Source organism: Ambystoma mexicanum, chromosome 14 (genome assembly GCF_040938575.1).
Source record: "Ambystoma mexicanum isolate Mex_15411 chromosome 14, UKY_AmexF1_1, whole genome shotgun sequence".
Lineage (NCBI taxonomy): Eukaryota > Metazoa > Chordata > Amphibia > Caudata > Ambystomatidae > Ambystoma > Ambystoma mexicanum.
In genome coordinates this window covers 63,943,520-63,966,168 of record NC_090940.1, presented here as the reverse complement: position 1 = coordinate 63,966,168, position 22,649 = coordinate 63,943,520, and positions in this window count along the sequence as shown.

The window sequence follows — 22,649 nt, the reverse complement described above, 5'->3', positions numbered from 1 at the left end:
AACAAATCGGGGGGCTCCAGCTTCCTGGTATCTGCTGCTAAAAACTGGAACTCACTTCCATTCTACTTCAGATCTAAACGATCATACTGAACCTCCAGGAAACGCCTCAAGACCTTACTATTTACTAAGTAATTGAACAAGAATAAGATTTTCAGATTCCTTTAACCATCGGTCTCAAATCTGTAACCAGTTTCTTGATGCCACTGGGGTTAGCGCTTAATAAATGTAAAAAATAAATGCACACATACTTTATTTAAAACAGTAAACTGGGGAGATCAGGGGAATACAGGTTCTCAGCTGAAAGCTGCCAAGACCAGCTGCTGTTCAACATGCAGATATAGCACCTAGAAGGAACAAATGTGTTTCAAAGGATCCAGACAAGAGCAGATATCCATTTGTCACCAACAGTTTCTTACTGAGCCATGGCGAGGACCTTTTGTCCATCTGGATTAAGATTGTATTGGCGGTTGTAGTCCAGCATGCCCATGGGCATTTGTAAGTGTAATCTATGCTGCATTATGCAAAGGGGCATCTGGAGTTGTGCACCAGTTGCAATCCCATCAGATGGTCAAAGATCCTTCTACCACAGGCTACTTCAGGAGGGTATTCCCTGAAAACCTGAAACTTAAATTTGACTGTTTTAAATTTGCTGATTGATCTGTTGGCCTTCATAATGGATTCTTTACGTTGACAATTGACCATACAGCCTGTGCTAAGTAGAGGTCTTTTACCTTTTGGTGACTTCAGTCTGGGGGCTCTGTGAGCCCCCTCTAGAGCCCCCTCTATGATAGGAGTCTGGGCATTTTTCAGGTGGAGGTGTCTTTAAGCAATGTGATCAGGGCCATTGTCACCTTCTGGGAACCCCGCCTGCCAAATGTTACTCCAGCATAATCAATGTTCTTGTTCCTCAATCATCGCTGAGAGGCCATTCTCATGTCCTACTCAGCCACGACCATCGCCTAGTTGTTCATTGTTGAAATAACTCTCCCCTCATTGACGTGTGTGAAATTGTGCTATTGGTTGACATCTGTCATAATTTCCTTAATCACCATCTAAGTGTCCTGCTCATTGCAGTTTGTTAATTTTCCTCACCTTGAGTAAGACACCATGCATCAGATCAGGACAGGAAGGTGCCTTATGAGGGTGGTATTTCTCATCTATCTGTAGGCGAGGGAGAGCTTCTCATTGATATGCCGACGACACATTCTGCATCTGAGTCCAAGGTTCCCATTGACTCTTCACTATAAAGTGCCTGATTTACTCAAGAAGCTGAGTAATCCAGCACTTGGGGGGTCTGTTGTTCCTTCTCTACTGAGCAGTTGAGCAATACAGTGAGCAATAAACCATGGTGAAGTAGAGTCGATAGCCACATCTTTGTCTACTTGGAGTACACTAGTATTTTGCACTGATTAGCATAGGAGTAACTAGATTTTCCATGGTTGCACCCAAAAGCAGAGCCAGTGTTGAGGCAAATGCCCAGTGGTAAAAGTCATGATGTGGTCAATGTTTATTTCTGAATAATGTTTGCCTACCACTGGCCAGGCGGAAGGGCTCGTAATTGGCAGTGGAAACTGATGATTACTAATTTAGTCAATCACGCATTTTCTTCCCACTATTACTCTTGGAATCAAGCCACGGCATTCATGTTCCATCCACTGAACCTTACATAAGCCATTGCGGTGTGAATTTAGAAGTGCCCCAGTAGGATCTCAAGGCAAGATGGCAGAGCAGTTCAAGCAGTGTCGCTTAGAGTTCATTCAAAATGGTTGTATGGTTCATTGTGGGATACCAGGCCAAGCTCCCAAAGAAAGTGTTGCCCTCCAGTGCGGATCATCCATTGCATGCATTGCGGGCATCACACGAATATGCCCCTCTTTCCAAGTGCCAGCCATTGCATATACCCTGCATCAGGAAATCCTCATTAATTCCAAAAGAATGCAATCACACTGAGCAGGCCACAGTCTATAGCTCTTGCTCGGGACCCGTGCCCACTTACCTTGACCATCTGGTACCATAATAGCATGCACGCCTGAGGAGAATCACGGGTGCAATACCAGCTCAGCGGGGTGTCTCCCCTGCCCTGCTCCACAGAGGGATCTGGCCGAGGTGCACACTGGGGGAGATACGGCAACAGAGAGTGTGTAGCCAAAGCTGGGGTTCATTCCACCCTGTTATTGGTCCCCCCAATAAGAGAGACTCCATCCACACAAGACATGTCAGGATTTTTGTCTCTGTGATGGTTTCCTCAATAGACAAGGAGCCGGGAGAGAAATTATGGGCCATGAGTGTTTTATTCGTTTTGCGCCGCCTCCAAATTGCTTCACCTTATAATGCAAGGAATGTATGACTTCCAGAATAGGAGAGAGACCTTTCCTTTGCCACAAGAAATTCCTCTCATTTGTGATCACTAACCGCAAGCACCCATCCTGAAAGTTTCATAAAAGGGTATGTTGGTCCGTGGGGACGTATTTTAATAACGTTCTGCTTTTAACACATGGGACCGTATTACATAAACGTTTTCTGGCACAAGTGCAATTCTGCACGTTATTTGCACTAGGGCAAAGTTTGCTCTATAGCAAAACACACTGGGGCCATATTGGAAAACCTTTGCGCCACGACAAGTGCAATTTTGCATGGTATGAGCAGTAGGGCAAACCTGGCCCTGGTGCAAAAATGCATTGAAAGAATCGTTTTTTTGTTTTGTTTTGCCAAAGGGCAAACCTTGCCCTAGTACCGCTACCATGCAAAACTGCAATTGCCACGGTGTAAGGACTCTCTTTTATGGCCCCAACGTTTTTTGCACTAGGGCAAACTTTGCGCTAGTGCAAATACTGTGCAAATGTGCCCTTGCACCCATGCAAAGTTTCTGTAATCTGGCCGATGACTGCCGTATAACATTCATGTCCTTCTCAACCATGCTCCATGTATTTGAGTGGCATTTGTTATACTTTGATTGGGATGTTCCCGAGAATGCCACTGATCATCTCCCCCTTGTAAGCAACAATAGCATATTGAGTTTAGGGCAAAGAGCCCGAAATCCACCATTTGTTACTAATTTCTCCCCAGCAAACTCTTCTGTGAAGCTTTCAGGGTTCTGTTAAAACGTTCAAGTAACATGTTAATCTGTGGATAAAATACCAAGACTGTTAACATTTTAATATGTGATATAATTTATTAATGTTGCTTGATGCATAGAGATACTGCTCAGTGCGTATTTTTCACTGGAATCCCCTCCATGCAAAGATCAGTAGAATGTCTGGCAGTACTACAGGTCTGTTTATAGCTTGAAGTGCCAAACTCCCATCTGCCACTGTATGCTGTCTGTACGGTACCAGTGGGCCCACCAAATCCAATCCATATAACACACTTGTGTTATGCTACTTTATCTGAATGTATATATGTATTATTAGAGATATATCACAATTGTAAATAATTTTAGTAACACTGTATACAACTGACTGCCTCGCTTTATAGCAATGCCTCCTTGCTAAGTCTGTACATACCTTCTCTTTATCACTGTAAATTATGTAACACTCTAACTCTATGTAACATTGTAATTCTTTGTAACACTGTAATTCTATGTAACATTGTAAGCTTTGCATATTCTCTTCTCTGCGCCCGGTTACCCTTGGGTCTGACGCGCATTACAAATAAATAAACAAACAAACAAACAAACAAACATATGGTCATATGGGGTACCAATCACAAGGAGAGGCTGCTGCAGACATCCCAGTAGGCCCTTCCTGGAGCATGTCTGGATTAGTTGTCAACAGTGACAATATTTCTGTATATCCGCATGAATGCCTGGCCCAGAAACTGTCCATGCTTTTTTTTTCTTTCCCCAAATGCAATTGGGGCTAAATGCCCACTGCAGTACCTGCAGCACAGGAAGTTGCCAGCTGTTCTACAACTCCTTCGAGTTTTCGCCTATGCAGCTAACAGCATAATACTCATTTTTCATCCAAAAAAAGGAGTGGGCTTTGGTTTGGTCACTCTACTTGGGATGTTCCCACTCTGTAGTCAGCAGGGCACAACCCCTAACACAATACGCGGTAGGACTAATTACCCCGATAATGCTGTCAAAGTACTGCCCAGTTCTCTCACCTAATGCCACTCCTTGACCACCCACACTTACATGTAGGGCCTGTGAGTGATTGCAGCACTTGGCCTTTAACTAAGGTCAATATATTATTTCTCTGGTGTACTTTTAGTGTTTTTGAAAATGTAGGAATAAAAGAACCACAATGCAAATTCATGTGAGTTAAAAGCCTTGGGGGACAGAACAACTTAAACTGAACAAGGGCATACTCAAGATCTCTGTACACTCTCATATGACTTTAAAGACACACTCCAGAGGAGCCTGTGATAAAGTCACCTACTGTCCCTCATTCTTTGACACAGGCTTGGAGCTTGGATAAACAATGAAAGTACATTTGAAATTCAACAAATCAAATGTCTTTTTACTGACAAAGAGGCGGCCATGATGGAAATGGAACAGAGAACTTTGAAATCAATGCTATCTTCATTCTGTTTTTATAGTCTGAATGCCCGTAAATATAGAGCAGCGAACTGGCGCCTTGGCGGCATTTTGACTGTGGGATGCAGATGGAGGTATAACAAACAGTGACAGGAGGATAACGAAGAAAACACAGCCCATAATGAGATCCTGCTGGGGGAGCTTGGTGCCACAAACTCACACTTATATGTGACACCCCTGCTGCCTGATCGGCTGGAAGTATGTGAATGGCGTCCCCTCTTATAAAAATAGTAAGGGGAATCTGTCTCCTTGCGTCCAACCTTGACTTGCCCCCTTGTTCCCACGAAGAAGGTTTGACAAGCTCCAATTTGTTTAATTGCCACAATGCAGAGCACTAACCATTATACAACCATTGATGGACAGTGGCTAAAGACTGGGCACATATGGGTGTTGCTAGGTCTGGAAAAGATCTGGGGCTACACTAATGTCGGGATTGTCAGGACTCGGGGCTAGATAGCCTTTTGATTGTAGACCCTGAGATTCTATCTGGGGCTACAACTAAAATACCTGGCGCTATAGCCCCCTAAAACCACCCCCCCAAGCAACGCCTCTGCCTGGGGGTCAGCTGTTAGAGCAGCATATTTCCCATGTCCCCTATCCTTTTGGTTCTAATTTGCTTTGTGTTCCATGTAACTGTTCCCCTAGAAGCAGGGAGACTGTCAAGGCTGTATCCACCTTTCCAACACAGTGTCGTTTGTCTTGTTATTAAGATACTTCCTCACCCTTGCAATTTTATAAGCACAAACATCAGCATGAAACATCATGAGCTGGGACCACAATAACACAAATACATACTGGATATCTTAACTAAACTAAGTGTACGGGGCTGAGTGCAGGACAGCACTCTGAATTGAGTAATCACACAGATACACAAACACACACACACAAAATTACCTACTCTCGCTAAGTAGACATAGATGAACATATTTTTTGGAGAATTTCCTAAGCTGAAACATACACACATTCAAATAAATGAAACAAACATACATACGTACACATGCATTTGCTAGACATATTCCTTAGTTGAGTACATAAATGCACATACATCTATTGTATACATTAGTGGACTCAGTGTGCACACGTGTACATGAAGGCATGCTGTGTCACATCTTGAGATGCAAATCCACATATGTATGTATTTATTTTTGTTGCTTGTATAGCGTGTCAAGCCCAAAGGCATCTGTGTGCTTGCTTACATGGAAATATCACAATTGTTACACAGGTTGCAGTCATACAGACATATTCAAATTATTACAATCATTTTAATTGTTACAATTTTAGCGGTATTTACATTTATTTTGCATTTTGCACCTTTCTCATATTAACAGAAGTCTCACTGGTGAGTTTAGACCAGTTTTTTTGGACTAAATGGGGCAGCAGGGAAGTGAGTTAGTTGTGCAGTTTGTGTGTGATAAGGTGTGCTTTGTGCTGCTAGTGGAAGATCTAAAAGGAGTCTTAGGCTCTGAGACGAACCGGCAGGGCATTCCACGGTTTGCTAGCCATTGTCGGGAAGCTGCTGCCACCAGCTTTTTGGAGCTTGAATTTGGGGGTGACAAGGAGATGCTTATAGGCTGCTCGGGCTGATTGAGTTGGAGAGATTTTGTCCACTGGATAGATGGGGGCTGCCTATGGCTCAGCGTGAGCGTTTTGAACCAGATCCATTCTTGAATGGGTAGCCAATGGAGTTTCTGTCTAGTTTCTGAGATGTGTGCTGTTCTGGTGATGTTGAGGGCTGCTCTGATGGCATTATTTTGAAGGACCTGGAGTTTGTGGATATTGTAAAACAAGGTGCCGGAGTAGAGACCGTTGAAGTAGTCCAGTCTAGTTAGTACTAGGGCTCTCTCCATGGTGATACAACTGTTGGGCGAGAGGAAGAGTCTGTATGCGTTAATCCGCTTACAAGTGTAGGAGTTGGCGGATGCGGTGGTGTTTACTTGTTTAGCTAGAGCAATCTAAGTAGAATCCTAATGTTTTGATCTGGTTGGAGACTGAGATGGTGTTACCGTCAATGTTGAATGATTGGAATGCTTAGCTAAGTTTGGAGATCCTGAGCTGAGAGTCTTTGAGGAGCAGCTCAGTCTTTTCTTCATTGAGGCATAAGCCGTGATAAGCCATCCGCGCCTGGATGGTGAGGTAGATGGCGTTGAGAGTGGAGGTGTCAGTGGCATGGTCTCCCGTGATGGGTATGAGGACCTGGGTGTCGTCTGCGTAGTTGGTGTGTGAGACGCCCAGGCCATTAAGATGGTCAAACAGTGGTTTTGTAAAAATGTTATACAAAGTTGGGGCCACACATGAGCCTTGCGGTACCCCGCAGGTGACTAGGGTGGGTGGTGCATCTGGATTGGGGGAAAAACCTCTCTCTGACAGGAACAATTTTATCCATAGTGTGGCATTGGGTCAGAATTGTGCGGCTGTGGTAAGGTGGTTGCATAGGATGTTGTGGTCTGCCAAATCGAAGGTGGCGAGAGGTCCAATAGGAGGAGCATATATATATGTCCCCATACTTTAAAGGTCATGAGCTGAGCCCACAATGAAGAAAGAACTAACAGTGAACTTCATGAGTTGATCACACAAACATTCAGTTACTGTGACTAACTGGGAGCTGGGGCTGGGGGCCAGCCCCCACTCTGTGATGCACTCACTGGAGTAGGGGAGCAGAGGATCCCTCAGGCTTGCAAGCCTTTAGAACCTCACTCCTCAATTGAACATTAGTAGGGCCCCAAGGTAGGACAGTACAAGCACCTGAGAGGTGTAGGGGCCACAACACAGGGGATACCTGGGATAGAAGGTAGGGGAGCAGGGGTTAAGTATGGGTGTGGCATCTGGTGGCAAGGGAGAGCAGCTCTACACCAGTAGGGCAACAAGCCCACAAGGAGAAGGAGCGCCCTACTCTCCTGAAGAAACTCCCCACTGACCTCTGGGAAAAGGCCCCAATCCATAGCAGAAATAGTAAGACCATCAGGCAGAAGGTGGTGTCTGTTTCCACTGCTGCAGACACCCCATTACTCAGGACAGTGGGATAGTGGCATCTTTCCCAGGACTGTACTAATAATCTTGTCCCCTAGGTGCCTGGTTGCATGAGTGTTACACCCCTGCAACTACTGCCAGTGGCGGGAGAAACACAAGCTGGTGAATGAGGCATTAGCAGGCACATTACTTTGGTGGACCTGCTTATGGAGCAACACGTGTGGGCCCCACAGACACACAAGCAAGCATTCTGCACCGGTGGGGCAAGCAAAGACGTCAAGCAGCAGGCATATGTACACCCAGACACCAGTAACAAGCACACACAGTGCATCCCTCAGCAACTACACAAAAAGCATGAAATAAAGAAAATGGCGAACAGCCCTTGTTAGGGATCGGACCACGGATCCACACGTAACATCAGAAACAAATACAAGTCACTTGAAATATCATATTGAAACTCGAGCAACCAATACCTCTGCTAGTCTCGAACAATGAAACTCGAGTAACCAATACCCGTGCTAGTCTCAAACAATGAAACTTGAGTAACCAATCACTGTGCTCGTTTCGTACAAGGAAACTAGAGTAACCAATCCCTCTGCTAGTCAAGAACAATGAAACTCGAGTAACCAATACCCGTGCTAGTCTCGAACAATGAAACTTGAGTAACCAATCACTGTGCTCGTTTCGTACAAGGAAACTAGAGTAACCAATCCCTCTGCTAGTCAAGAACAATGAAACTCGAGTAGCCAAACGCTGTGCAAGTCTTGAACAAGGAAACCCTGAGCAGAGTTCCGCAGTTACAGGCCCCACGGCCGCGTCTGTGTAAGTATAAGGGCGATCAGAGTTAGAAGTCAGAGGATCAGTGACAGAGACGAGGTGCAAAGCAGAACTAAGAGGAGGACAGTGAGCAAGAAGAGAGGGAGCGAGGAGCTAGGGGAGCAGAAGAAGGATGAGGATAGACGGGGCAGAGAAGGTTGGAAATATCAGGAGTTGGTGGAGCAGAATGAGAGGGAGGAGCAAGGAGAGACATATAAAGAGAAAGAGAGAGAGAGAGAGACAGAGAGACAGAGAGACAGAGGGTGAGAGAGACAGAGAGAGATAGGGAGAGAGAGAGGAAGATCCAGGTGCTGGATAACAATTAGGAGAACAAGGGGAAGCAATGGAGTAGGTTGGAGAAGACTAGGGCCTGATGGAACCAAATGAGGAAGAGAAGAGGAAAGAAGAGGAAAGGAGAAGAGCAAGTGAGGTCCAATGGTAGAACGCCTACCAACCTGCCCTGTGGTGATGGTGGTTGAAACAAAAAATATCACCATGCAAATCATCCTGAAATAAATCCTTTCAGGAGGCCCAGAGTGTGTAATGCATTTATAGCGCCCGGCCGCTCTAGGAGTCACATGTAGGGGCAGGCTGCCGCTGCTGCTGCCGCATTATTCCCAAGAAATTAGCCAGAGCTTGTGGGCATTGCAGCATAGAAGGCAAATTATGGTGAGGAGGAAGGTAGAGAGTGGCGTTGCCGATGGCGTGAGGTGATGCATGGGTGTTCTGGGGGGTTCTTCTCTCTTGATAAGGAGTGAAGAGAGGTCTGTGAAGGGTGAGAGACACAGAGAAAGTGTGTCAGGGGAGAATCCCATGGGAGGTAGGGGGTGGAGTGTTCTGAAGGGGTGTCCCAGATAAGACAGCGTTAGAAAGAGGCAAATGTAGGAGATGAAGTGCCAATGGATGCCAATTGCGTGGTGGGGGCAATGCCAGGGTGATTAACAAGCAAAGGGATACTGTGCAATCCCCAAAAAGAGGGGGGGGGGTTGTCATTGGAATAACGTAAGACCACCACCCCAGTGCTGGCAGAGACTGCGGAAAGTTGGGTCTGACCTTTACCATACCTGTGCCCATATTGCTTTAGTCAGCATTTGACTCAGGAGGATAGCTCAAGGGCAACACGTTCGCCTTGGAAGCAAGACAACGCGGAGCAACAAAGTTTTGATTCCCGGATACGTGCTTAGAAGCCTCTGGGCATTAAGCGTGTTATAAATAACCAATTACAATTACAATTACCATCACCAAAGCCTGGAGATTCGAGCCATGAGTCGCTTGAACCGAAAGTGGTAAAAGCAACTGCCAGGGAGAACGTGAAACTGACAAGTGCAACAAAGTAACAATCAGAGACAAAGTGCAGGAAGAAATGCTGAGACACTTGAAACCCTAAGGACTGGGGGCGTGACCAGCCGAGGACGCAGACGGATGCTTCCTTGGTGAGCTCTGAGCGCTGCACTGGCCTGTCGCCCCCTAGATCCCTTAAATGTGATGGGGGAGATCCAGAAACCTCTTGTGGATGTCTGAACCATCTGAGCAAATGACAGGAAGGTTTGGTCCCCATTGGCAGTCGGAGAACCGAAAACGAGCTGTCTGACCCTGCCGCCCACTCCAGGCAAGATGGTGGATGGATCTGAATATGGCTATTAGCCCCAGGCGACCCACTAAGCTTGTTTCAAGCTGATGCCCTACAGGTCGCTGATAGGCTGATCTGACCGAAAGATTAGCCCTTCGCCTATAAAATGCCCATAAAAACCTAATGCGGCAGAGGAGCTTGCAGAGGGAAGCAGATTCCTACGCAAGCAAAGGCGAAATGCGAGTCATTTAAATACCCAACAGGCAAGCAGAATTTCGGGGGGCCAGTGGAAGTCGTGAAGGAGGAGGAGGAGGAGGCCCCCAGAAGGTGTGTGTGGAAGGGTCCGAGGAGGGACTGAGCCTTGGCCCGCTGGCTCCAGGCAGTCAGGCCCAAAGAGGGTGATCTTGGACTGGCATGGAGCCACTCGGACGGTGGAGCGGTGAGAAAAAAGCAGCCTGCAGAGGTAATCAGTATGCAGAAGGGTGGAGTCTTCTGGCCCTGTGGGGGACGCTTATCGGCAGGTGTTTGGGTACACAGATAAGGCTGTGTCTGGGCATATCCAGAGAGGAGAAATAGCTTGTTCGGCGTTACTGCACCAGGACATTGGAACTGAGGGACTTAAGACTGCACTGCAAGGTTAGTGAATACCTGGCGCTGGGTGCTCCCCACCAGAGGAAGGAGACTGGGAGCTAGCATACAAGACTGGGCAACCGAGGGTCTAGTGCGGCAAAAGGGCGAGAGCCCGGGAAGGGGGCCACCGGAGCACCTGGAAGGGGTGCACCCCTCAAGCGGTGAAGAAGGGCAAACTATGTCAAAACAATCATCCAAGCAGAAGGTGCCCACTCCGGGAGACATTAGACATTAAGACCATGATGCAGCACCATGACAGCACAAAATGCAACCAGCAACAGACTGTTGCTCACTTACATCTCCCCCCCCACACCTGCAATCAGAGTCGGAGGATCCACCCACGAGGAGATCAGACCTACAGGAGATGTTAGCAGAGATCTAAAAAGAAATAAAGGATTGTGTGACCACTTTGAATAAAATGATCTCTGACCTCAATAAGCAGGTACTGGCAGTAGAGAAGTGAGTGGATGAGGTGGAAACGACCATATGCGAGCAGGGCTACGAGCAAAATGAACAGGCCAAACTTATGGACAACCTGGAACAACAACTGGAGATGGTCGCGAGCAAGCAAGAAGATGCCGAAAACAGGTCCATGAGAAATAATATTAGATTGTGGGGGATACCCAAGGTGGTTTCAGAATCTGAACTGGGAGATTATATTCAAGCGCTTTTCGTGCACCTGCTGAATGCACCCCCAGATGATGTGATAGTGCTGGCCCGGATTACATCAGGCCTCTATCACCTTCCAGCAGAGCAAGAACCTGACTCCGGATATTCTTACAAAGGTCCACCTTCACAAAACGAAAGAAAAGATCTTGAGGGCAGCAACAAAGCAGGAGCCAATATGATTCCACAACTCTCCTATAATACTATTTCAAAACCTGGCGCAGGTAACCTTGAAGAAAAGGACGGGACTACAAAGAGTAAGCAGCTGGTCGCAGGCCAAGGAGATCCCTTACAGATGGACATTTGCATGTGGCCTGAGATTTTAGTTCATAGGCAAGGCATGTAACATCTCAAAGGAAGAGCAGATGGCAGACATAATGGGAAACGAGGAGGCCACACGATCTGACGACACTTCATTGGACAGAGGTCCCAATCAACGGGCTTCGAGTCTGTCAAAAAAAGGATGGAAGTGGGGATGTCCATATCCTAAGGGGAGGGGTCGTGGGACTAGCAAAGTGGCTGTTAATTGAATGAGGTGGAACCTGGCTTGTCTGTTTTGGAAAGGGGTGGGGGTCACTTGGGCGAGCAGATGACTCTGGGAATCAAGGGGGAAGTGGTGAGAGGATGGATCTCGACAATCGTTAAGGCATGGTTAATTCAGAAGTATCGGGTAGGGTTGGATTCCGACACAGGACTGAAGACAGGAGAGCAGGGGGGCTAGGTGGGATGTCAGAAATATGCACCATGGAATTCTGTGCACTCTTTAGGTCCTGGAGGGGAATGTTGGGAGTTGAAATGTTGGGGAATGTTGGGAGTTGAAATGTTGGGGATTAGGGGTTTAATGAAAGTTTGGGGGGAGTTTATGCTGTTAGAGTTTATTGGTGGTACAATGTTGGAACCATGGGGTGCTCAAATGAAAATAGGATTCAATGAACACGACACATCCTGGATGAGGCACCAACAGCTCACCAGGGATGACTGAGTTAAGGGAGGACTGAGTTAAATACGTTCTCCCTTACCCGTTAAGAGACGATCCATTCTGAGGCACGTGGAAGCATTGAAGACCTTGATCGCGTTTCTCCAGGAGATGCACTTACTCCCAGGGGATGAAATTCGATTGAAACACAAGTTCCCTTTCCAGTACTGTGCCTCCAGTGGGACAAAAACGAGGGGGTGGCAATTTTATTAGGCAAGTTGCTGGGTTTCACCAAGAGGTTCCTCTATAAGGATCTTAAAGGGAGATTTGTATTTGTATTTGTATTTATTTATTTATATGGCGCAGCCTGCCCAAAGGCATCAGGGCGCATGTTTAGAAGGGTTACATAAGTTTACAGAAAGACAGATTACAAATTGCATGGTAAATAAGCATACATAGAAAGTCGTCACAATAAATACAACAGTGGGTGGGGTTGTAGAGCATGCAATGGATGATTACCACATGGTGGTCAACTCTTCGTCTTGCTCATAGAGCCATTGTTTTGTTCTATGTTTGAAGGATTGGAGGGAGGGGACGTTCCTGAGGTCATTGGGTAGTGAGTTCCAGAGCTTAGCTGCCAATACCGGGAAGCTTGAGCCTCTGGCAGTCTGTAGTTTAAAGCTGGGAATAATGAGTGTATGTGCTTGCGCAGCTCTTAGTGGTCTGTGGGCTGTGTGTTGTGTAAAGCGCTCTGACAAGTAGGCTGGTGCTGCGTTGTTCTGTGCTTTGTAAATTAAGATAAGAGTTTTGAAGGCAATACGCTGTGGGATAGAGAGCCATCGCAAGTTCCGTCTCGTGGATGAGATGTGGGTGCGCCTAGGAATGTTGAGAGCAGCCCTAATGGCGTTATTCTGGGTTACCTGAAGTTTGTCGATGTTTCTTTGATTAGTTCCGAGGTACAGGGCATTACAGTAATCAATTTTGGATAAAATAAGGGTTCTGGCAAGGATCAGGCAGTTGTCCAGAGTTAGCAAAGGACGGCAGGCAGTGATTAGTTTGCACGTGTAAGCCGATGCTGAAGCTACTGAGTTAGTTTGTCTGGTGAGCGAGAGGGTGGAGTCTAAGTAGATTCCAAGTGTTTTAGTAACGTTGGAGACCTTAATAATGTTGCCATCAATGTTGAAAGCGTCATATTTGCTGTCAAGTTTTGCAAGTTTAGATTGGGCGCCTAAGATGAGTAGCTCAGTCTTCTCGTCGTTGAGGCAGAGACCGTGGTGGGCCATCCACGCCTGGATGACATTGTAAACTGCATTGAGAGCTTTGACGTCAGTTGCGTAGTCACCCGTGATAGGGATGAGTATCTGGGTGTCATCCGCATAATTTGTGTAGGTGACACCCAGATGGTCAAGAATATCAAAGAGTGGTTTCGTAAAGACGTTATAGAGCGTGGGTGATACGCATGAGCCTTGTGGGACACCGCAAGGAACATGTGCTGGGTCAGCTGCGGCATGAGATGAGAAGACTCTCATGGATCTGTTTGCAAGGAATGAACTGATCCAGGAGGTAGCTGCATCAGAGAAATGGGCAGCCGTTTTAAGATGCTGGCAAAGGATTTGGTGATCTACCAGTTCAAAAGCGGCTGATAAATCTAGGAGGAGTAGGAGCGCTTGTTTGCCCTTGTCTTTCAGGTCCTCAATTTGTGTTTTTAGGTCTATTAGAGCGGTCTCTGTGCCGTGTCTCGGCCGGAAACCGGATTGCCTAAGTCCTAGTAGGTTTTTCTTGTCAAGATAGCTTTGAATTTGGATGTATGCCGCCCGGTCCAAGATTTTTAGAAGGTATGGTACCGTGGTGATGGGCCTATAGTTGTTAGGGATGTTAGGGTCTAGGTTAGGTTTTTTGATTAGGGGGATTACCCAAGCATCCTTGAGGTTATCTGGTACTATGCCAGATTTAAAGGAGGAATTGATAAGGGTGGTGATAAAGGGGGCGAGCTCAAGCGCTGCTTCCTGTACGATAGGAGCTGGGCAGGCATCGCCTTGACAATTAGATGGCTTTAACTTCTTGATGATAATTTCCACTTCCTTAATGGTTAGGGGAGAGAAACTGAAAGGTTTGAGGTGGTGATTGTGGGAGGAGAGATTGGCGGGTTGGGAGTTACCTACTGAGTCAAGGAGATCGTTTTTTTTTGTGTTGATTTTGGTTTGGAGAGTGGTGATTTTGTTGAGTAAAGCTTTTTGAATGTTGGCGCACCATTCGGTGTGCGGGGTGCAAGTGTCAAGGGGAGCAACTGGGGACTCTAATTCCTTGAGAATTTTAAAGAGTTCCTTGGTATTGGAATGAGCTTGCATGATTCTGTTATTGTAAACTTCTTTTTTTGAGGCTAGTATGGCTTCTTTATACGAGAGGGTGATGGTTAGAAGATTGATTTTATTTGCTGGTGTGGGTGAATTTCTCCAGAGGGTCTCGGCTTTACGCTTGTCTTTCCTAAGTTCACGTAGGTGTGGGGTGAACCAGGAGTTGAGGTGGTTACGTGGTTTTTCTTTGCGCTGTTTAAGAGGTGCAATGGTGTCCAGTGCTTTTAACATAGCACGATTGTAGGTGTCCACAAGGACGGTAGGGTCCGCACAGGTTGTGGAGACAGAGTTTAATAGTGGGAGGATGAGTGGGAGTAGTTTCTCAGTTGTAATATCCTTCTTGTTGCGAGTAAGTGTGGGTGGCACAGTACAAGGTTTGTGCACAGGTGGGCAAGAATTGAGGGAGAACGTTATTTTGTGATGGTCAGACCATGCACATGGTAGCACTGAGGTTATGTTTAGTGCGCAATTCATTGTAGCGCTCAAAGGTATATTGGGGGGTGTTGGGATGGAGACAAACCTATCCCATCCCCCCCTAGGCCTTCCAAGTTCAGTGAACGTGATATAACCTACAAGGGGGGAACAGCCCCCACCTCCAGGGTACATATAAAGGCCTGATAGCGCACAGAAGTAGGTGAATAGCACTAGCCATACCCCTACCTAGTGACTACATTTTGTATTAGGCCCAGAATAGACACACCGAGGGCTGCAGCACTTGCACACAGAGGTAACAAGCCACCAACACTCCAGGCCAGCTCCGCATTAACCCTGTTTCCACGGAGGTCCATTTCCCTTTTGTTCCTCCAGTGTTGCAAATATTTAGTATCACATTCAGGAATGTGGCCTGCACAGAGCGTGAGACAGTGCCAGGCCCTGCGATGCACCCATCCATCTCCACTAAACTGCCACCAGGGCCTGTGACCCCTGCCCAGCCAGGCCGGAGCCAGCCACCCTCCACTGACCTGACCTCCAGGACCTAACCTCCCGAAGGTACCCACCACAGATCTAAAGCTCGCACGACTGTATATCTTCCCAATCGCAACACACGTCTCCTGTAACATGAGGTACCAGGAAGGATAAACCAGAGATCAATCCCCCGGGGAGGGAGACCATGGGGCGGGAACTACGGTATTAATGAAGCCCCAAAGGTAGGGGTCACTATAACTGTGTTTTACCCTGTTTCTCTCTGGCACCTCCTTCCTCTGATGCCCAGGTGACTGCCTTAATGAATGAATAGCCGGTTTTAGTTGTTTAGCTTAGATTAGATACAATGTATTTATGTGTGCCCTGACCTTCACTGCCTGGACGAGCCCAGCTGACCCACATGGACCAATATCAACTATGAAGAACCAGCCAATTAGTGCTCGGCATCCCCTATTGAGCGAGTTCTTGTGTAGGTCACCCTCCAATCAGCCATGTCGATTTATACCAAATGTAATGATGTCACTGATGATGCTTTGTGCCTTCTTAATGTGCTGCTCATGTCATTTTTGGCAGAGTGCTCTCGAACAGCAGAGTTCTTTGCTGGCATTTATATTTTGTACAAGTAAAACTTGTTATCCTTGCAACCTATTTCTTGGCTTTATTCCCTGGTGGGTTGTATTTGCTCTGGAGTGCGTGTATAGATGTATATGCCTTCAGGGGACAGATGTTTACATTGGTGGCTGTCTATGCCCCTCATGAGAGGCAGGGCCACTTTCCTAACATGCTGCTATAGAGGCTGGGAGGGAGGTGTGAAGCACAGGTTGTGGTGGGGAGTGATTTTAATTGTGTAATGGATCCAACACTTGATAAGACATTGCCCGCCACAACTAACATTAACAGGAATCGGCAGTCCTTTGGGAAATTATTTAAGGACCTGGGTTTAATAGAAATGTGGAGGTACTTTCACCCCATCGAGAGGGATTATACGCATTTCTCAGCAGCGCACAGGGGTTTCTCTCGGATTGATATGATCCTGGCATCTGCAACACTTATACCTCAAGTCCTTGTGATAGAAATAGGTGTGAGATACCTCACTGATCAAGCTCCTGTTGTACTTCGGATCGAGGGGGAAAGACATTTGACTCGCAATGGAGGCTGAATTAATTGATACCCTTAGGGCCCATATGGAAACGGTGATCCGCAGCTACTTTCAAGAGAATGACATGGGGGAAGTTGATTGGACGGGTCTGAGATGCAGGTAAAGCAGTAATCAGTAATCAGAAGTGAATTTATAGCACAGACCATGGCCTTCTGCAGGACAGGGACCTACAGCGTCTAACTCTGGAGCGGGTCGTGAGGGAGAGTGAAGTCGCTCACATGAACCAAAGCTCACTGAAAACACTAAGGGCCCTGAGGAAAGTCAGGGCTCAATTACAAGCTCACCTAGCAGATCGCTCAGCACAACTGCTACTACAGACTAAACAGTCGTAGTACCTGAAAGAGCGGGGGCAGGGGCAATGGCCTCCTGGCTGCTAAGTTGAGGAAACAGAGGCCTGGGAACTTTATAGCACAATTGGAGGATGGGAATGGGACTCTAAAATATTTAGAAATTGACAAAATGGGAATAATGGAGGCTTTCCACACTCGTTGACCGGAAGGGGAGGGGCGGGAGCTCCGATTGCAGCAGCTCTTCTTGAGAAACATGTGGTGGGCCCAGATATTGGAGGAGGAAGATACAATGCACCGGGAGGCTCCGATCACGACAGAAGCAGTGGGTACAGCAGTAGAATCTCTGCCGTGCAATAAGACCCCGGGACCGGATGAGTAGTGAGATACATTATGGCGGCTCAAGTTGCTCCAATGTTGAACTGGTTCATATCGGATGGGGTCAAGCGATGGAGCAAAACTGAAAAGGGGGTTACAATCATTCCACTCGGCTCACTATTGTTCCTAGGAGCATCGGCTCATGGGGCTGGAGGTCTCCTTCTAGAAGCAACTAAATGTTCCCTGGGTTATTGGGATCAGGCGCTATGGTAGAGAGGGAAAAGCCCAGCACTTGGACCTTACACCCCAACGGAATATACTGCTGAGTTTGCCCCAGGATGGAGTAATAATATTGGGAAGAGTTGGAGTGGATGCTCTGCATTTGCACTAGCAGACTTCTACTGGGAGGGTGTCCCCTTGCTCTTCGAGGATTGCAAAACAAAATTTCAGGTGGTGGAATGGGAGAGATTCCAGTATACCCAAGCAATACAATGGATCTCGCAGAGGGCAGTCAAAGAGGCATGCACGCCAGAAGTGCTGGGTCTAGAAACGATGATGCAAGAGGGGGTCCCACCGAAGGGCGTACGCAAAGATATACCGACTACTGGACAGGGCGTTGCCGGAGGTGACTCTTTCATGGGTAGGGAGCCTGGGAATCACACTCGCAGAAGAAGACCTGCGCCAAATCTGGGGAGGGGCCCATGAGGCTTCGAAGTGTACGGCCATTAAGGAATCGGCCTATAAAGTGTTCTTCAGATGGTACTTGACCCCGCAGCAGATTCAACGAATGAACTATAGGTTCTCACCCTTGTGCTGTAGGAAATGCAGAGAGCTGAGAGATTTGGGGGATGTGTGGTGGTTTTGTCCGAAGGCTCAAATCTTCTGGAACGAGATCCTAGGACACATCAGGGACATAGTGGGAGTGCAGCTGCCTGATAACCCCAGAAGGTGCTAATATTGGGGGCTGTGGAGGAAGATATCCATGCGACGGCAGGGGCCCGGGCAACTCTACTGACTCACTTGTTAACCACAGCGAGAATGAGCCTCGCCCAGGGGTGGAAGCAGGAGGAAGGCCTGCTGGTGGCCTTGCGGCGGGTCAGAATTTTGGGGGCTGATGTCGATGGAGAAAGTGTGCGCCTTGGCGAACAGATCGTTTCAGAAGCTTCTAAAGGTGTGGGAACATCATTTCCGTTAACCAGGTTTGCTGAGAAGGTTTTCGATACTCAGGAGACCGAAAACAGGGGACTTGAAGGCGAGACATGTTGCAGGGATGGGACAGTTGTTATGGGATGTTAACACAGTTGGTAGGGGGGAGGTGGGGTTAATGAATATAATCAGTTATTGATTCTGAACTGTTGTGTGAAGATGCGGGTAAAGCTGAAATGTGACCAATGAAAGGCTGTATGTAAGGGAAATGTCTCTAATGCCTCAGAGACAATGTACACATATAGAGAGCAAGATGGGCTCTAGATATGAACACTCCTGTGCTGAGCTCCTTGTTTGGTCTGATGATCTGGGTACATCCATGCAAGGTCACAGGTTGCTAGAGGTGAACCCACACCTCTAGTAGGGAAATTGTTGACAGTTCTGGTTACCTTGCAATGTTTTGGTTTTTAGTGAATCTTATGCATAAAAAAAATTCCTCACGCTAGGATGTGGTATTTCTCAGTGAGATTATTAATTTAGAGTGGTGTAGACACAGTGTCGGCTGAACACCCCTTAGACCATGGGCCTGATCACGACCTCGGCGGTAACCCTTAAATCTGGTGGTAGCGCTATTACCGCCGGATTTAAGGGTCCGCCGAATCAGGGCTTCGGCAGATTTCGCCCCAGCTCTTGGCTGGGGGGAAATCCACCGAAAATGTGCGCTATTACCGCCGGCGGGAAATCCACCGGTGGTAAGAGCGCAAATTTTCCCCATTGAGCCCAATGGGGAATGGGGCATACCCGAATGGGCTCAATGGGGAATGGGGACTTCCAAGTCCGCCCAACTCGTGATCCCACGCTATTAGCGCCGGGGGCTATGGCGGTCGCGCTAATAGCCCCCGCGCTAATAGCGTTAGCGTTACCGCCGAGGTCGTGATTAGGCCACTATAAATAATCTCACCGAGAAATACCGCATCCTAGCGTGAGAAACTTTTTTATGCATAAGATTCACTAAAAACCAAACAATTGCAAGGTAACTAGGACTGTCTACTACAAATAAATAAAGCTTAAAAAAAATGTAAACTTAAAAATATAGATACTATGGCTTATATACGTATGAAAAATGTCTATAATGCCCCAGAGACAATGTACCCATAAATACAGATTCAAAAAAAGAAAAAGGAAAAAAGAAAAACACTTGGACATACTCAACTGTTGTGTGAAGATGCGGGTAAAGCTGAAATGTGACCGATGAAAGGCTTGTATATGTAAGGGAAAAGTCTATAAGGACTCAAATACAATTTACAAATAAATAAAGCCTAAAAAAATTAAATAAAGACAAAATAATGTGACTCAACTATGATTGCTATGACCTCTGATCTGCTGCCGGCAGGTGTAGCCAATGGGAAGAGAGGGGCGGGCGGGCAGACTGCGCTCACCGTTGTTTGGTTTGAGTTCTGCATAGTCTTGATTACAGGCTACCCTAAGCCTTTGGGTATGGCCACCTTGTACAATGGAAAGTAAACCATACTTTGGGAGTCGAGTTGTGAAAGAGCTCACGGCCACCGAATACACTGTGCATGTCACATGTATACATGGCAGTACGGATACACTGTGCATGTCACATGTATACATGGCAGTACGGAGAGCTCACGGCCACCGAATACACTGTGCATGTCACATGTATACATGGCAGTACGGAGAGCTCACGGCCACCGAATACACTGCGCATGTCACATGTATACACGGCAGTACGGATACACTGTGCATGTCACATGTATACATGGCAGTACGGAGAGCTCACGGCCACCGAATACACTGTGCATGTCACATGTATACATGGCAGTACGGAGAGCTCACGGCCACCGAATACACTGCGCATGTCACATGTATACACGGCAGTACGGAGAGCTCACGGCCACCGAATACACTGCGCATGTCACATGCATACACGGCAGTACGGAGAGCTCACGGCCACCGAATACACTGCGCATGACACATGCATACACGGCAGTACGGAGAGCTCACGGCCACCGAATACACTGCGCATGTCACATGCATACACGGCAGTACGGAGAGCTCACGGCCACAGAATACACTGCACATGGAGAGCTCACGGCCACAGAATACACTGCACATGTCACATGCATACACGGAAGTACGGAGAGCTCACGGCCAGAGAATACACTGTCCATGTCACATGTCACATGTATACACGGCAGTACGGAGAGCTCACGGCCACCGAATACACTGTGCATGTCACATGTACACATGGCAGTCTGTGTGTTCAGACATTCTTTCCGCTCACACCTGCGCCTATAATACAAACGATGGCCCTAATTCGACATCTCTTAATCCCGCAATTTTCCAAGCTGCATGAAACTTGATGAAAGTTATTTCTATCAGTAGCCCTCCACACATGAACACACGATTTCACTCAATTCCGAGTTCAACACCGCAAGAAAATGTGCTCACGCGAGCTCATCTGATGGCCCCAGGCAGGTCTCGCAGACATGCGGGATGCAGTTGCTAAGCAACCATCGCATTTACACACGTATGCTCAGGGTCCGCTTCCATGGAGATTGACCTAACCTTCTCCTTTAAACGTTACAATTGCCATCCTCTCACGCGCCGTTCTGTCCTGCGCGACTGTGCCACATACCAGGAGACGTTCCGTTAGGCACATTCCTAAGGCGCCAGTAATTGCACAAATAGGAGTATTTGCATGAAAGTACACTTTTTTTTAAGGAGTTTGGAACACTAGACCAATTGAAAGATTTTTTTTGTAACTATTTCATACAATTTCATCCATAGCAAGGACTGGGTTACGTCACTTCCTGTGATGTCATCAGAGTCAAATAGCACGTGACACTGCTCTCTGTGATGCAATCAAGGTGTGATAATACTTCAGTGATAATACCTTCTCCATACATATATATCGATTCAGTGAAAACATTTTTTTTAAAGGGACTTTATGGTTAAGTTGCACCAATGAAATTCAGTGAAAGAACTTTGTTAAAGGGATGTTATGGTTACAAGTAAAATCAAAGTAATCCCAGAAATTAAGATAAGCAACCATAAACCATGTGATGTCAGTGATATCATCAATGACATTTCTGAGGTCATCTTTGATGTCCTGGGTGTTAGTCTTAGCAGTGCATGGTGGTGCCTTGAGTTATGGTTGCTTAGCTTACCATAACTGGCAAACGTAACCATAACGCCCCTTTAACAATGTTTTTTTCACTGGTTTTCCAAAGTTTTACCAGTGCATCCTTAATTTCATACAAGTTCCTTATTTTATACTCACCCCAATGTTGCAGCTCTACAGTCTGCTGACAGTACGAAAGTCTGCAGACAGAAGGTCGCATTCACAAAGCCCAGAAGCACAGGGGAGAACAGAAAATGCTGTACCCTTCAACCAACAAACACATATATATAAAACATTACTTATATTTACTACACCCAAATATACCTTTTTGTACAATTCATCATTTGAAAATGTACACATTTGTTTTTTCATTTAGCACACAATATAATGGAATGCACCAAGCACAAACCATAACCGTACAGCTCATATTACCACTTCAAGACAACTCCTCATGCAGACTCACATACACCAGGTGCTCATTGCAAAACTACATCTTACCAAAGGTAAGTACTCTATATTTATTTCTCTTTTATCACCATTCATTATGTAATCATTTCCTATAAGAGAAAAGCACTATTTGTTTTTATTTTCACAGAAATGGCAACCACATTTGAGGGGTTGGAAGAAAACTTCTCAAAAGAAGAAATGAGTGATGATGACACCTCTAATGGTAAACAATGCATCTTTCAATATAAACAAATAATTACATTTATACAGAGATCATTCAAATAACAAGATCGTCATTTTTAAAGCGCATACTTTACATGAAGAAAGAACACCCCAATTAATGTATGGAAAATCCTAGGAATCACAAAGACAATCTATATCCCCAACCGTAAATAATGAACTCATGATCTTGTCTGTAAAACTGGATAAGCTTAGCATCGACTATGTTAAGAATCATGTTATTAGAAATGCTCATTATCACTGTCCTTCTTGTACTTGTCCTCCTTGCCCCCAGCAATCACCCCCATCAAATTCCCAAAGTATTAATGATATGATATGATAGTTTATTTATATAGCGCCTATACACAATGTGTTTCAAAGCGCTTCAAGGCAAGGGAGGGAACAAGGGAAAATACAATGACATTCTTACAGGTCATGAACAGTAAGGATGTGAAATTAATTATCGTACTCGGCCTGACAACATTTCAGATAGTGCAAGAGCTAAGACATGGATAAGGAAGGGAGGGGGAGGGTGGGAAGGAAAT